We start from the raw sequence: 14,429 nt of genomic DNA on the forward strand, positions 1-14,429 counted from the left end.
AGACCGAGGGACACTGAGGAGAGACCGAGGGACACTGAGGAAGAGACCGAGGGACACTGAGGAGAGACCGAGGGACACTGAGGAGAGACCGAGGGACACTGAGGAGAGACCGAGGGACACTGAGGAGAGACCGAGGACACTGAGGAGAGACCGAGGGACACTGAGGAGAGACCGAGGGACACTGAGGGAGAGACCGAGGGACACTGAGGAGAGACCGAGGGACACTGAGGAGAGACCGAGGGACACTGAGGAGAGACCGAGGGACACTGAGGAGAGACCGAGGGACACTGAGGAGAGACCGAGGGACACTGAGGAGAGACCGAGGGACACTGAGGAGAGACCGAGGGACACTGAGGAGAGACCGAGGGACACTGAGGAGAGACCGAGGGACACTGAGGAGAGACCGAGGGACACTGAGGAGAGACCGAGGGACACTGAGGAGAGACCGAGGGACACTGAGGAGAGACCGAGGGACACTGAGGAGAGACCGAGGGACACTGAGGAGAGACCGAGGGACACTGAGGAGAGACCGAGGGACACTGAGGAGAGACCGAGGGACACTGAGGAGAGACCGAGGGACACTGAGGAGAGACCGAGGGACACTGAGGAGAGACCGAGGGACACTGAGGAGAGACCGAGGGACACTGAGGAGAGACCGAGGGACACTGAGGAGAGACCGAGGGACACTGAGGAGAGACCGAGGGACACTGAGGAGAGACCGAGGGACACTGAGGAGAGACCGAGGGACACTGAGGAGAGACCGAGGGACACTGAGGAGAGACCGAGGGACACTGAGGAGAGACCGAGGGACACTGAGGAGAGACCGAGGGACACTGAGGAGAGACCGAGGGACACTGAGGAGAGACCGAGGGACACTGAGGAGAGACCGAGGGACACTGAGGAGAGACCGAGGGACACTGAGGAGAGACCGAGGGACACTGAGGAGAGACCGAGGGACACTGAGGAGAGACCGAGGGACACTGAGGAGAGACCGAGGGACACTGAGGAGAGACCGAGGGACACTGAGGAGAGACCGAGGGACACTGAGGAGAGACCGAGGGACACTGAGGAGAGACCGAGGGACACTGAGGGAGGGACACTGAGGGAGGACCAGGGGACACTGAGAGAGACCGGGGGACACTGAGGAGAGACCGAGGGACACTGAGGAGAGACCGAGGGACACTGAGGAAGACCGAGGGACACTGAGGGGGACACTGAGGAGAGACCGAGGGACACTGGAGATAGGAGCCGGGGGACACTGAGGGAGAGACCGAGGGACACTGAGGGACACTGAGGAGGGACACTGAGGGGAGACCGAGGGGGACACTGAGGGGGAGACCGAGGGGACACTGAGGCCTGAGGAAGACCTGAGGACCACCAGGGTGGACACTGAGGGGGGACCCTGAGGGGGACCCTGAGGGGGGACCCTGAGGGGGGACCCTGAGGGGGGACACTGAGGGGGGACACTGAGGGGGGACACTGAGGGGGGACACTGAGGGGGGACACTGAGGGGGGACACTGAGGGGGGACACTGAGGGGGGACACTGAGGGGGGACACTGAGGGGGGACACTGAGGGGGGACACTGAGGGGGGACACTGAGGGGGGACACTGAGGGGGGACACTGAGGGGGGACACTGAGGGGGGACACTGAGGGGGGACACTGAGGGGGGACACTGAGGGGGGACACTGAGGGGGGACACTGAGGGGGGACACTGAGGGGGGACACTGAGGGGGGACACTGAGGGGGACACTGAGGGGGGACACTGAGGGGGGACACTGAGGGGAGGGACACCGAGGAGGGGGGGGGGGGGGAGGAGAAAAGGGGGGGGGAGGGGGGGGACACTGAGGGGGGACACTGAGGGGGGACACTGAGGGGGGACACTGAGGGGGGACACTGAGGGGAGACACTGAGGGGGACACTGAGGGGGGGACACTGAGGGGGGACACTGAGGGGGAGACACTGAGGGGGGACACTGAGGGGGGACACTGAGGGGAGACACTGAGGGGAGACACTGAGGGGAGACACTGAGGGGAGACACTGAGGGGAGACACTGAGGGGAGACACTGAGGGGAGACACTGAGGGGAGACACTGAGGGGAGACACTGAGGGGAGACACTGAGGGGAGACACTGAGGGGAGACACTGAGGGGAGACACTGAGGGGAGACACTGAGGGGAGACACTGAGGGGAGACACTGAGGGGAGACACTGAGGGGAGACACTGAGGGGAGACACTGAGGGGAGACACTGAGGGGAGACACTGAGGGGAGACACTGAGGGGAGACACTGAGGGGAGACACTGAGGGGAGACACTGAGGGGAGACACTGAGGGGAGACACTGAGGGGAGACACTGAGGGGAGACACTGAGGGGAGACACTGAGGGGAGACACTGAGGGGAGACACTGAGGGGAGACACTGAGGAGAGACACTGAGGAGAGACACTGAGGAGAGACACTGAGGAGAGACACTGAGGAGAGACACTGAGGAGAGACACTGAGGAGAGACACTGAGGAGAGACACTGAGGAGAGACACTGAGGAGAGACACTGAGGAGAGACACTGAGGAGAGACACTGAGGAGAGACACTGAGGAGAGACACTGAGGAGAGACACTGAGGAGAGACACTGAGGGGAGACACTGAGGAGAGACCCGGACACTGAGGAGAGATAGAGACACTGAGGAGAGACTGAGGAGACACTGAGGAGAGACGGGACACTGAGGAGAGACACTGAGGAGATGAGACACTGAGGAGAGGACACTGAGGAGAGACCCGAGGAAGACACTGAGGAGAGACCCTGAGGAGAGACACTGAGGAGAGACACTGAGAGGGACACTGAGGAGAGACCCAGGGACACTGAGGAGAGACCCAGGGACACTGAGGAGAGACCCAGGGACACTGAGGAGAGACCCAGGGACACTGAGGAGAGACCCAGGGACACTGAGGAGAGACCCAGGGACACTGAGGAGAGACCCAGGGACACTGAGGAGAGACCCAGGGACACTGAGGAGAGACCCAGGGACACTGAGGAGAGACCCAGGGACACTGAGGAGAGACCCAGGGACACTGAGGAGAGACCCAGGGACACTGAGGAGAGACCCAGGGACACTGAGGAGAGACCCAGGGACACTGAGGAGAGACCCAGGGACACTGAGGAGAGACCCAGGGACACTGAGGAGAGACCCAGGGACACTGAGGAGAGACCCAGGGACACTGAGGAGAGACCCAGGGACACTGAGGAGAGACCCAGGGACACTGAGGAGAGACCCAGGGACACTGAGGAGAGACCCAGGGACACTGAGGAGAGACCCAGGGACACTGAGGAGAGACCCTGGGACACTGAGGAGAGACCCTGGGACACTGAGGAGAGACCCTGGGACACTGAGGAGAGACCCTGGGACACTGAGGAGAGACCCTGGGACACTGAGGAGAGACCCTGGGACACTGAGGAGAGACCCTGGGACAGAGAGACACTGGGACAGAGGGACACTGGGACAGAGGGACACTGGGACAGAGAGACACTGGGACAGAGAGACACTGGGACAGAGAGACACTGGGACAGAGAGACACTGGGACAGAGAGACACTGGGACAGAGAGACACTGGGACAGAGAGACACTGGGACAGAGAGACACTGGGACAGAGAGACACTGGGACAGAGAGACACTGGGACAGAGAGACACTGGGACAGAGAGACACTGGGACAGAGAGACACTGGGACAGAGAGACACTGGGACAGAGAGACACTGGGACAGAGATACACTGGGACAGAGATACACTGGGACAGAGATACACTGGGACAGAGATACACTGGGACAGAGATACACTGGGACAGAGATACACTGGGACAGAGATACACTGGGACAGAGATACACTGGGACAGAGATACACTGGGACAGAGATACACTGGGACAGAGATACACTGGGACAGAGATACACTGGGACAGAGATACACTGGGACAGATATACACTGGGACAGAGATACACTGGGACAGAGATACACTGGGACAGAGATACACTGGGACAGAGATACACTGGGACAGAGATACACTGGGACAGAGAGAGAAAGGGGCAAGAATGTCTCTGAACACTGAATGGAAAGTAAGCTTTAGCAATTGACGTAAATTATAATTTTCCATATAAATTAGCATTTTACAAGTGTAACTCTAAATATATCGGCCAAGTTTCCGGATCTGTTGGTTTGCATTTGGACAGGAGTGCATATCGGGTGTACAATGTAACATCAAGCGTAGGGAACAATAAATTGAATGGCACCATTCAAAGTGCTTGCTTTTAGCGAAAATGGGAGAATGCTATTTAAGGAATGCTTTTTCTCTCCTTGACAACTAACAACCTACCAACATAAGCATTCAATTCAAAAGCTGTGCATTTTGGTGATTTCAGTAGTAGGTCACTGAGAATGGAGAAGAGATATTCTCCAGCTTTTCATTAAAAATCACATTTCTGGATTCAGACATAGAATCCCTACACGGCAGAAGGAGGCCATTCAGTCCAAGTCTGCACTGACAACAATCCCACCTGGGCCCTATCCCTGTAACCCCTCAAATTTACCCTGCTAATCCCTCTAATTTACACATCCCGGGACACTAAGGGGCAATTTAGCATGGCCAATGCACCTAACCCACACATCTTTGGACTGTGGGAGGAAACCTGAGCACCCGGAGGGCAGGCACAGGGACAATGTGCAAACTCCACAGATCTCCCACTCACCTGACGAAGGAGCAGCGCTCCGAAAGCTAGTGGTGTTGTTAGACTCCTTACTGTGTAAACTCCATACAGACAGTGACCCAAGCCAGGAATCGAACCCAGGTCCTTGGAGCTGTGAGGCAACAGTGCTAACCACTGTGCCGCCCATCTCCTGAACATTGTAAACAATCAGGAATTGCAGGCTCTCTTCATTTTAGATCCAAGGTCTACAAGATTAGATGAAGTGAAGCGGGATGAAAATCATAAGAATATAAGAATAGGAGCAGGACAAGACTACACAGCCTGTCGAGCGAGTTCCACTATTCAATATGATCATGGCTGATCTTGGGCTTTAACTCCATTTTCCCATAGAACATAGAAAAACTACAGCACAAACAGGCCCTTTGCCCCACAAGTTGTGCCGAACACATCCCTACCTTCTAGACCTACCTATAACCCTCCATCCTATTAAACTCCATGTACTCATCCAGGAGTCTCTTAAAAGACCCTATTGAGTTCGCCGCCACCACCACTGACGGCAGCCGATTCCACTCGCCCACCACCCTCTGTGTGAAAAACTTATCCCTAACATCTCCCCTGTACCTACCCCCCAGCACCTTAAACCTGTGTCCTCTCGTAGCAGACATTTCAGCCCTGGGAAAAAGCCTCCGAGTCTCCACCCGATCTATGCCTCTCAACATCTTATACACCTCTATTAGGTCTCCTCTCATCCTTCGTCTCTCCAAGGAGAAAAGACCGAGCTCCCTCAGCCTATCCTCATAAGGCATGCCACTCAATCCAGGCAACATCCTTCTAAATCTCCTCTGCACCCTTTCAATCTTTTCCACATCCTTCCTGTAATGAGGTGACCAGAACTGAGCACAGTACTCCAAGTGGGGTCTGACGAGGGTCTTATATAGCTGCATCATTATCCCCGGACTCCTAAACTCAATCCCTCGATTGATAAAGGCCAGCACACCATACGCCTTCTTAACCACCTCCTCCACCTGCGGGGCCGATTTCAGAGTCCTATGGACCCGGACCCCAAGGTCCTTCTGATCCTCTACCGTACTAAGAGTCTTTCCCTTTATATTGTACTCCTTCATCCCATTTGTCCTACCAAAATGGACCACGCGCATTTATCTGGGTTGAAGTCCATCTGCCACTTCTCCACCCAGTCTTGCATCCTATCTATGTCCCTCTGTAACTTCTGACATCCCTCCAGACTATCCACAACCCCACCAACCTTCGTGTCGTCGGCAAACTTACCAACCCATCCCTCCGCTTCCTCATCCAGGTCATTTATGAAAATGACAAACAGCAAGGGTCCCAGAACAGATCCCTGGGGCACACCACTGGTGACCGACCTCCATTTAGAAAAAGACCCATCTATACCCACTCTTTGCTTCCTTTGGGCAAGCCAGTTCTGGATCCACCGGGCAGCAGCCCCTTGGATCCCATGCCCTCTCACTTTTTCTAGAAGCCTTGCATGGGGGACCTTATCGAACGCCTTGCTAAAATCCATATAAACCACATCTACCGCCTTCCCTTCGTCAATGTGTTTAGTCACATTTTCGAAGAACTCCACCAGGCTCGTAAGGCACGATCTGCCCTTGACAAAGCCATCTGCTCCCCATATTGTTTGATTCCCTGAGAGATCAAAGATCTGTCCATCACAGCCTTAAATATAAAACCATAGAAGCCCTACAGTGCAAGAGGCCATTCGGCCCATCAAGTCTGCAGCGACTCTTCGACAGAGCCAGTCAGGCGAAACAACCTCGCAGCATCTATCTTATAAAGCCCCATCATAATCTAGAATGTTTCAATTAGATCACCTCTCATTCTTCTAAACTCCAGAGAACATGGACCCAATTTACTCAACCTCTTACTGTAAGGCAATCCTCTCATCCAGTCTAGTGAACCTTTGCTGTACCACCTCCAATCATGTGGAGCATAAAATCCAGCACAGATCTGCCGGACAGGCTGCTGGTGGGATGGGCAACATGCTGATGCTGCCATTTTGCCAACTTTCCCACTGGAAGTCAGAAGGAGGGTGAGAGGAAGAAAGAAGATGACCAACTTGGCATTTACCAGTGGAGGTAACAGTGCATTGGTTGCCTGTGTGAAGCCTCTGTTTATATCTCCTGTAACATGGTAAAATAACTGGTACAGTCCTATTGCTCCCCTTCCAGCTTCTAGATTGCAACAATTTTGGAAAGGATGCAACACATCTGGTTCTGGCAATCAGCCAGGCAAGACTACATTATTTAAAGGCCAGCAGCTGTATTTCATATAATTTGCATGTCAAATTCTTCTTTTTTCATTTTAATGTAGAGTGAAAACTGTGGCACAATAGAAATTGGTACAATAAAATACCTTTCAGCATTAAGTTACGCAATTGATTCATGTTCCACTGAGAGACAGTGTCTATTTAACTTCTAGGGGTGGTACGGTGGCACAGTGGTTAGCACTGCGGTCTCAGTGCCAGGGACCTGGGTTCAATTCCAGCCTTGGGTAACTATCTGGGTGGAGTTTGCACATTCTCCCCATGTCTGCATGGGTTTCTTCCGGGTGCTCTGGTTTCCTCCCACATTCCAAAGATGTGCGGGTTAGGCTGATTAGCCATGCTAAATTGCCCCTTAGTGTCCAGGGATGTGTAGGTTAGGGGAATTAGCTCTGGTAAATGCATGGCATTATGCGGATAGATGCTCTTTCGGAGAGTCAGTGCAGACTTGATAGGCTGAATGGCCTCCTTCTGCACTGTGGTGTGGTGATTGATTGTATTCAAATTTAAGATTTTTTCCTCCTCCTCATTCTGTTAATTTCTTTTGTCAATGTTCTGTTTCCCAGTTGCCCTTTGGCATCTCTCCCAAGTAATGATGTGAATCTGGAGTGAATGCTGGCGGGTTATTTGTCCACTTTGAGAAGTCCAGTATCAGACCCAGGTTCTCTCTTCTCCTTTGACAAACACGTACACATATTTCCTGGTGGACATTAGCAAGCAACCTTTCCAAGCCTGTAGCCCAAACCTGATTGTAGCTGTCTCATCATTGCCCTCCTGACAGTGAAAAAAATACAAAGCCAATCTTTCACTTTTGTGGTCTGCATGAGACATCCATCCATGGTCTTAATCGTCTGAGCTATGTGGAGAGCTAATCCTAACATTGACCCAAATAACTATCAATTTAGAGACCACAAAATATTTGCAGTGAAATTAGTATCTTCATTGCAACAGTATTTCTTTAAATCTGCATCTCATCCTTTCCATGTCATCCTTCTCATGCTATATGCATCCTGTTCTTTTCACCCGTCTTATCATCCCTATGCCATCCTCCATCACATCTTTTCTTTCTATGCTAACACAATTTTGTCACTCCCAAGCCATAACATCCCAAGGTCTTATTCCATATCGCCCAGACTGCCACTCGGGTCCCTCCCATGGAGACCTCCTCCCTCTCATGGTGTCCCCCTCTCCCTCCATGCTATTTTCTACCTCACCCAAAATCCCCCCCACCTCTACATATCTCCCTTCATTTCCTTCCATGCCATTTCACCTCCCTCCCCCTCCACCATGTCTTCAACCTACCTCCCTCCCACACAGAGCAACAGTGGGGGCGGGGCACCTGTGAGTGATGCTGGGTAACAGCAGAGGTCAGGGGTCAGTACCACAACACGTGTGCCGAGCTTGACCCATCAACTCAACCCACCAATCAAAAAAATGCAGACATACAGACATTGCACATTATTATTACAGATTGGCTTAATTTGTGGCATACACATTCCAGAATCAGAGATTGCAGATTCAATCCTCTCTCCTAGATTCAATATATAACCGAGGCTTACATCGATGCAACCTTGGCTCAATCACTGCATTCTCACCAAGTCACAAGACTGTGGATTCAAATCCCAATCCAGAGACTATCTGTACTGAACTAGCTGCTATTGAAAGATGCAAAATGAAGATAATTAATGCCTGCTTTGGGCAATTCAGATAGACTATGGCATGCAAAACCGTCTTAAACACTCTCACTCTTAAACTTTATTCATAATCATTTGGAGGGTGGCAGGGAAGAAAGAAATAGAATATAAAACTGTGGCTTTCTAGTTCTAAATAACACTGTCGCCTTAATATGTCTGCAGTGTGGGGAAGCACAAGCTGGTTTATAAGGATACCCTTAAATAATGCTGAAGTATCTAGAATTAGACACTGTAGCATGTTTAACAACCCATTAGGACACATTTGAATAAAATATATAAAGGCAGATGTCAGACACTGACATTCACAGACAGCAGATTTGTCCAATGGGATTTAGTAACCTTGATTTCCAGTTTCAAAGTTGACCTACTTTACTAGCTGAAATGCAAACTGCCACATTTATTCGCAATAGACTCTCCTCAAGGAACGATGCAATTCTGCTCACTTCCTAGTGTGGCCCATTAATCATCAAACATACCATGACACAGTGCTAGAGTTTAGGTTTGCTCCCATAATACTTCACACAGTAAATTCCTGGACCTTGCTAACATAATTAAAAGTCAAAGAAACAACAGGCTAGACTTGCTTCCACAAGAATGTTCAGAAGGGCTATTCTGAACTGTTTTGACAAAGGACATAGAGTACGCACTCAGGAGTCTGTTACAAAGTAGGCTCACTTCATACCTTTCTCATATTCATTGCAAAGGATGAAACCATGATTGTTTGCATGAAATAATCTAAAAGGTAACATGCGCTGAGACAAGTCTGCGAGCCAGCTCAATAGAAACAGAAGAGTAGGGTTCAAATTCCCCACATCACTCAGGCTGACAGTCAACACGATAAGACTGCAAATCTTAGACTGTAAATTGTGATTCAGATTTATTAAGATGTAAAATTGAACAAAAACTAGACCAAATAAAGATTAAGTTGGGCTTTTTATGTGTTTTCTCGCCTCACCCAGGAAATTACATGGCTTCTGGGATGGTGAGTGTATGAACCTGTATTCACAAGACATACTGTAACTACATGGGGACGAACCAGCCGGTGTAAACAAATGTCTGGAAAGACACCATAAAATAATCAATTCGTAGTACACCTGATCCAATTAAATAAATAAATCTGGGCACAAATTTATTCATGAGACCATCCAATGCATTTCCTGCATCATTTCCCTTAAAGAATGTGAAAGATGCATGTATATCATCAAATTAATCTCACCATGCAAGCCTCGTTTGGAAATAACCAAAATGAAATTTGTCCAGTATCCAAATCACACATCGCAAACCAGTGGTGGTCTTGATATCCTATGTGCAATGACACAGGATCTTAACCCCATGTATACATGTGCACGCATGTGCAAACTGCTAAATTTGACATGTCAGCTACGACTCTCACCAACTTTTACAGATGTACCATAGAAAGCGTTTTTTCTGGTTGTATCACAGCTTGGTATGGCTCCTGCTCTGCCCAAGATCGCAATGAACTAACGCAAATGCAAACCAGCCTCCCATCCATTGACTCTGTCTACACTTGCCGCTGCCTCAAGAAAGCAGCCAGCATAATTAAGGACCCCACGCACCCCGGATATATTCTCTTCCACCTTCTTCCGTCGGTAAAAAGATACAAATATCTGAGATCACATACCAACCGACTCAAGAACAGCTTCTTTCTTCCCTGCTGCCATCAGACTTTTGAATGGTCCTACCTTATATTAAGTTGATCTTGCTCTACACCCTAGCTATGGCTGTAACACTGCATTCTGCACTCTCTCGATTCCTTCTCTATGAACGGTATGCTATGTCTGTGTAGCGCACAAGAAATAATACTTTTCACTGTAAGTTAATACATGTGACAAAAATGAATCAAATCAAAATCACATGGAAGAATATTGTCACAAAGAACTGATACTTCATCCTGCAGCCCCACAGGTAACACCAATACTGATCATGGCTGACTACATCTAATATCTTAGAGCAAAGGGTCAAACAGTCCAAGTCAGAATGGTTTATCCAGCAGATTTATTCAAGCTCGACACAGTCTGGTCACAGAGACACCGAATGGATACATCACAGAAATCAAAAACTAAGCAAGTTTGAAATCCTGATCAATTAGTAAATTTAGCTATCATTTACACATTTAAGAGAAACAGTAACATAACAAAGGTCTGGATTTTAAGTAACATAAATGTAAAGTGCACAACATTAGGCATAGAATGGGATTATGGGTGAAAGTTGGGTACATAGAATTTGAAACTTCAAGTTGGCCTTTGACTAGTTCAATTTTTAGAAAGGCGTTTTGTCTGAAGTGGAGACAACTGTGCAACATCAGCAGAACCCCCATATTGACACAGTGGGCAGAATGTTGCTGGCACATCCGCCCGAGGTTCGTATGATCCCGCCCGAGGCCAACGGAGAATGTCATTCTCCAAGCCTTGGCTGCCCCTGGAATTGGGGCGGGCGTGCTGATAAAATTCCAGCCATTATGTCAACATCTGCATGTTACGCATTTAATCAAGTAACAATTAAACATTTGTGAACTCTACTTAGGTTATACTCTATAATGTTTTGTAGTTTTATCATCAAAGTTCATGTTTGATCCCTAAATTCTCAGCTTCAGTTGTATAGAATCTTTGATCCAAATCTAGGATCCTGATGTAAATTAGTTTTGCATTTAAGATTTAGTTGATGTATTTGAATCCAGAATCTACAAGGTCTCTACTAGGTCTTAGAGCAAAGGGTCAAACAGTCCAAGCCAGAATGCTTCATCCAGCAGATTTATTCAAGCTCGACACAATTTCATCCATTTAAAAACAGAAATTCCTCCCTCATTTCCAGGTCATCATATTTAATTGCTCTGCAGGAAGGGCAAGTAGCCAGTTCCCAGGCCTCCGTCAATTCCACTCTAGAACCAACCAGAAAGATTCAGCATAACCTCACCATCAAATTTACATCCACCCGTAAGTAGCTCATATTAACCCGCTACTGCTCTCCCAATATCGCTGACAGTTACACTCAATTAGTGAATTCCCATTTGTTGATCGTGAGCACTGCCTTGCATCCCAATATTCAAAGTGCATTATTCTGTCAGCCATACTTAACAACACAGCACTGGATTGCTTCCAAACTGATGTATAAAGTTTATTCTAATTTAGGCTGCAAATATATTCTCACAATTCCAGAATATAAATTTATTTTTTATTGGGTCAGATGCTGCTTGAATAAACACCCAGAGGCAGGTCTAGTCAGTGCAAACTCCTGGGAAATCAGCCAACCAATTTGTTTTGAAAATAAGTAGTAAGCAATGTTTTTTCAGGTTACACTGCATCCAAAAATGCTAACAGGCATTTTCTTCATTCTTTCTTTAAAGGGAAATCACACCTCTCACATAGAATAAAGAAACCATCAATGCTACTTAAGAAAGTCTTCTGGTCTCATGTTGCAGTTAGAATACGGTTAATTGCGATCTTAGACTGTTTGATATTCTGCACCAATAGACTGATGCTAGTAAAATGGAAACAACGAGGACAATTTTGCTCAAAAATAACTGAGGAAACTAATAAAAAGTCCAGAGGGGATCACTACTTTGCATGTAAATAACCTGTATGTTTTCATAATCAAATTCCAAAAACATGTGCCACAAGAAGTGCATCTTTATTGCAAATCCTTGTCTAGACTCTAGAGCACCCTGTCCTGTATCGAACAAATACTTTCCTCTGGTCTGGTGGCTTCAAGATGCATTGACGCACTCACACTTGGGGAGCAAACGCTTTCCAATGTCGGCAGTGTGGGAAGCAGTCTGCCCACTCCACCTGGGGCAGCAACATCAATGTGCTCATTTGCCAGAGGAAACTCACTCAACAGGGCTTTTGCAAAGGGAAGAGTTTGTGTCAATGTTAGTGGCAATTACATTGTAATGGTTTAATGGCAGTTACATTGTTAAACAGGTAATGGGTATTTGTACAGTTATAAATGGGGATAACTGGGACACTGATAGTACAGAGGCAGTATGCCTCCCCCTAAGTCAATAAACTCTCTCCGCAACTCTGCCTTAGTTTTGACTTCACCACCTAGCCTGGATCTGTGTAACAGTTTGGACCATCCTTAGGGTTTAATAAAACAAATATGTTTCTCCGTTGCAGAGAAGATTGAAGAATGACCTGACATAAAGAAGATATTTCTATTGTGGAGATCATCAAAAACTCGGTGCAATAAATAGAATAGAATGGTTGCAGCACAGAAGGAAGCCATTTAGCCCATTGTGTCCATGCGTACTGTCTGGAAGAGTAACTCAACTAAATCCCTTACCCTGTAAACCCTGCACTATTTTTCCTTCGGGTGCTTATGGAATTCTCCTTTGAAAGGCATGATTAAATCTACCGCCACCATATTCTCAGGCATTGCATTCCAGATCGCTGCATTAAAAAAAGCTTTTCCTCGCGTCGTGTTACTTCATTTGCCAACCACCTTAAATAAGTGTCCTGTGGTTCTCGACCCTTTCACCAATGATAACATTTTCTCCCTAATTACTCTGTTTATACTCTATCAAATCTCCTCTCAACCTTCTCTATGGTAGATACTGACAGGTTGCTTTCCATGACTAGGGAATCTATAATGGGGCGTGGAGGCTGCAGAGACATACTCAGGATAAGGGGACAATTATTTCGGGCTGAGATGAGGAGAAATGCCTTCACTCAAGGGATTGTAAACCTTTGGAAATCTATACCTCAGAAGGTTGTGAACGCGGCATTATTGAATATATTTGAGGCTCTCTCAGGGAATGAAGAGATTTGGGGGGCAAGTTGGAAAGCAGAATTGAAGCCCAAGATCAGCCGTGATCATATTCAATGGCAGAGCAGCTTGACGGACCATATGGTTTTCTCCTGTTCCTATTTCTTATATTCTTCGATTACATTGATAGACAGGAATCCAAGTCCCTCATCCCCAGAACCATTCTCTTAAATCTTCCCTAAAGCTTGAATCCTTGTTGAAATGCATTGCCGAGAAGTGGACAGAATATTTCAATTGAGTTTGAATCAGTGTTTTATAGAGGTTCATTATACCATCCTTGCTTACATAAGACATTCCTAAATAAATCCAATAGGTAATTCAGGAAAACCTCTTTCCCTAAAGAGTAGTGAAAACATGGCACTTGCTGCCAAACGGTGTAGAGGCAAATAACGTAGATGTATTTCAGGGGAAGCTAGATAATTACATGAGAGAGAAAGGAATAGAAAGATTAGGTTATATGAAGTAGAATGGGAGGAGGCTCATGTGGAGCATAGATTGTTGCCTAGCTTGTTTCCATCTTCCTTCGGTTCTGATGAAAGGCCAACTCGCCCTGAAACATTGACTCTGTTTCTCTTCATATATGCTGCCTGATCTGCTGAGTATTTCCAGCAGATATTTTTATTACAGTTTGATGCACCATCAATCGAGCAAAGACTAGTTTGTATGCAAGAACAAATAGGCTTTTATTAACAAAAGACTTGGAGCACACCCATGCCGATGAACTGGTCCAGACTGAGGCAGGGGGGTGGGGAGCAGTCGCCTGTATACCCGGGGGGGGGGGGGGGGGGGGGGGGGGGCAGTCTCAGGTAGGGCCGGCAGGGATGTGCCCAGGCATGTCACATATACAGGTAATAAGCTAACAGTGGTTTACCACACAGTTTTCCTATGAGTGGATACAGGAAATTGCAGACACTTTTAATTCCAGAATCCTGCTCATAAGAACAATTAGTTTCCTCTCATTA

At 48.1% G+C, this 14,429-nt stretch overlaps 1 protein-coding gene across 3 annotated transcripts in view; it reads right to left on the bottom strand.

Annotated features, from left to right (window-relative positions):
- Nucleotides 1–14,429, bottom strand: part of dennd4a (DENN/MADD domain containing 4A) — a 159,574-nt gene that overhangs the window by 56,952 nt on the left and 88,193 nt on the right. The window lies entirely within an intron of this gene.

Source organism: Mustelus asterias, chromosome 24 (genome assembly GCF_964213995.1).
Source record: "Mustelus asterias chromosome 24, sMusAst1.hap1.1, whole genome shotgun sequence".
Taxonomy (NCBI): domain Eukaryota; kingdom Metazoa; phylum Chordata; class Chondrichthyes; order Carcharhiniformes; family Triakidae; genus Mustelus; species Mustelus asterias.